This window comes from Gavialis gangeticus, unplaced genomic scaffold (genome assembly GCF_001723915.1).
Source record: "Gavialis gangeticus isolate Ggan-Ray unplaced genomic scaffold, GavGan_comp1, whole genome shotgun sequence".
NCBI lineage: Eukaryota > Metazoa > Chordata > Crocodylia > Gavialidae > Gavialis > Gavialis gangeticus.
The window spans coordinates 108,288,781-108,292,216 of record NW_017729022.1 but is presented as its reverse complement, the minus strand read 5'-3'; the positions used below and the strand labels follow the sequence as shown (position 1 = coordinate 108,292,216).

At 37.8% G+C, this 3,436-nt stretch overlaps 1 protein-coding gene across 1 annotated transcript in view; it reads right to left on the bottom strand.

The window, feature by feature from the left end:
- The window catches only part of PPARA (peroxisome proliferator activated receptor alpha), an 85,713-nt gene that overhangs the window by 75,834 nt on the left and 6,443 nt on the right, over window positions 1–3,436 (bottom strand). The window contains exon 2 of the mRNA XM_019515938.1: window positions 949–1,079. The gene's annotated coding sequence lies outside the window, so the exon portion shown is untranslated. The remainder of the gene's footprint in view (window positions 1–948; window positions 1,080–3,436) is intronic.

Genomic DNA, 3,436 nt, shown 5'->3' with positions numbered 1-3,436 from the left:
TTTCTGTCATTTATGCTACCATTTAAAAAACACAAAAGTCACATAACAAAAATAAGCTATACCTATGTCTGTTATCAAAGACAAGCCTTAAAATTCCTTCTTAACATTCTGTTCTATTATTAGGCTGCCCAGTTTTACGATTTGTATTAAAACTATGTACAAGAGAACCCCTAAGCTAAACAGACAAGTGGTATTTCTGAAGGGATGGTAGCTTTAAAAAAAAAAAGAAAAAAAAAAAGAGGTTTATAGCAAATATAACTCCTTTAAAACAAATACTGTTATGTAAACAGAAACTATTAACATTCGTATGAAGAAACTGAACCAGTTTTGACAACACTTCAGGGCCTCACACTACAAACTACTCTGCACCCAACTTTTTTCTAAATGTAGACAAAAATAAATCACATTTTTTCAAAATATGGTGATGATCTAAGGCCTGATTCTGCAAGGTAAAATAGGCTCAGCATTTTGCAAGATCACACCAGAGTTGTTAAAAAAAAAAAAAAAAAAAAAAAAAAAAATTTTAAGGGCTTTATTTTTAAAAAGGCCAAAGGCTTTCCCCAACAAAGTTTAAAAAAAAAAAAAAAAAAAAAAGAAATAATTTTAGAGGCTTAGTTCTATAAAGTGCCAAGTGCTGTCCTCATCAAGTATTAAGAAACAATCAGAATTCTGCAGAATAAAGTCTTTATATAACTTCTACCCAGGAAGATAAATAACTGCATAGCAACAGGCATAGCAAGACTGGAAAAAATATTTACATTTATTCTCCTCCTTTGAGTTAGCCATTGTTACTTTTCACCCTTCAAATTGTTGTTTGTACCTCTGGTTCAAAGTTCTTCCCTTTTTCATTGATTTCATAAACTGCTCCATAGAGAAATTATCACTCAGTTGTTTTCTTTTTTAGCCATTCAAAGAACAATCCCAAGACAATTCTTGTATTTTACTCACCACTTAGAGCAACTTGTTGGAAGCCTGAAACAGAAATTGGTTTCCATAATCTGTTTCCCTTCCATCTCACACATGCACAGGGGTTTGTCGTCATAGAGGGCCTCATAGATGCTGAGTTGCTGGCATTTTTTCTTTAAAAAAAAAAAGTTAAAATAAATAAAAATCAGAATGGTAGAGCTGTGGGGCCTGCTTGTTTGAAAATCTCAGATTTCAAAGAATCATTTAAGCACAGAGAAGCAGCTGTAGTTGTTCTTCTACAATAACTCATGTTAAGAATCCCTTTAAAAGTGTCTACATCTTTTCATCAAACATCAACTGCAAACCATCTATGCCGACAAAGATCTAAGGTAAATCTTTTGAATGATTTTTCACATTACTGCAGAACTCAGATACATTTAACCTGCTTACTAGCTGAAACATACCTATTTTTGCCTAATATTTCTCAATAGCTGCCATATTCAGACCCCAATGATTTACACAGTGGTGTGATCTCTTGCACTTGTGTTAAGACTGCTGTAATATTCGATGTATTTTTAAAGTCACAGTTTCTGGAGACCAGTAATTATATATGAATCTCAATTTTCATAAGAGAAAGTTATTGAACCGTCAGGGTTACAGGGAAAAAGAGTGAAGAGCTATATTAAAGTATTTTTTACTTTGAGTGCTTATGGTATAAAGAGACTCTTCACCCCCTTTTCTGTTTTTCTTTGGCAAACCTCATATATTGGGCCAATCTTATTTTTGGATACTTGGGGTCAACATATAGCATATACATGTGCTTATCTTTACAAGAGACTATTCAGGCACACAATACTTTGACACCTGTGACTGTCAAGTCTCAGTATCATCCTGGCTGTCCTCTTGTATTGTAAAGCAATAAAAACCTCCTTGGTGAAAGCCAGGATATTCTAATAGTCAGGTATTACAAACCAAAATGCTTTTACTAGCACAAAACAATTTCCTTCAACACTGAAAGTTGCATGTAATCATTCTAGGAGCTTGTCTACATTTTCGATAGTATAAATGCACACACAAACCCAACCCGTGTGAAGATGCCGATGTAATATTACTGTGGACTACTAGTTACACCTCAAAAGGTATGGATTTTATATTACATGCACCTTATAATGCCAGGATTTTTTTTAAAGCATGCCTTCACAAAAGAGTAAATAATGGCTTAATTAAATCTACTCTTTTATACACCCAACCTAAAGGGGAAAATTCAGCCTTTAAAGGCGACTTACAAAACTGTTTTAAGATGAAACTTTAAAATGTTCAAGCTCCCAAGTTCCACAGAAAGCTTCTGGAAATATTCTGCATATAAGCTACATTTTTAATACAAAATATTTGAAACCCAATTCTTACACAGCAGGATTCTCCATTTTCCCTTGCAACAGATATTTCTTTTTCAAAGAAAACAGACCCTTGAACCCAAGTCTCAGCATGTAAGGGAAGGAGAGACACCAACTGAAAAGTGTATCTGCTACTTGGAAGACATTGGTTTCTTGCAGGATTGCCTGGCACCCCACAGCAACACTGAGTCACTGTAACCCAGCTTTTTCTGGAAGGTGAATATGGTTTCCTCCTAGGCTGCCTACTACTCCACTGGAAAGTAACATTTTGCATTTATGACACCTATCTGCTATATGATTCTTGGCACTGCTCAACTCACCCAGAAAATTATTAAAAACATAGACTATGAAAACAGAAGTGAATCACAATTACTCCATGCCCCACACATAACCGTTTGAAGGGCATTGTATCTTTCTGAGTGGTGAGTAGGGAAGAAGAGGACTTCTTTTTTTTGGATGTCAAATGTTCCCTGCCCTACATGGGGAGAGAGAGAAAGCAAGCATGCTGCCTATGCAGTGCTCTCAAACTCTGCTAACAAGAGAGCAAGGTCAGCTTCAGACTCTCATCTCAAGTAGTACTGCGAGTGCTACTTGAGGTGTACAAACTATATAGCTGTAAAAAAGTCACTAGTAGCTAATGACTATTTGGTGGATCATACAAAATAAGCAACTGATGAGCTTGCTGTACAGTTCCTAGTGGACAGTGATCATATCACAGAAGCCACGATTGACACCATTGTTGGCTGTCTCAGTAGGACACCATCATGGGTGTCTGGTGCCCCTGGTACACCAGTCAGCGACCGGGGGGGGGGGCTGCCCGCCAGCTAAAAAGGAAGCACAGTCTGCCAGGGGGGTGCACTGGCACTCTCAGGGGGTGCACATGCATCTCCTACACGTCGCCCCTGGACACCATCCTGCTCAAGGTTGAGGAGCTGCTGTGGACAGTTACAGAGGAAGCTTGCAGGGCAATTTATCCGTACTGTATGGGGCTGGTAGATTCCAGGGCCGGTACAAACATTACCCTTTTACCAGTATAAGTGATCGGAAACTGGTCTATACCTGTAACAGAACAGAAGTTCACCGCACACAGACGGGTTTAAAAGTGACAGAACCCTGTCTAAAATTTGCCCCCCCCC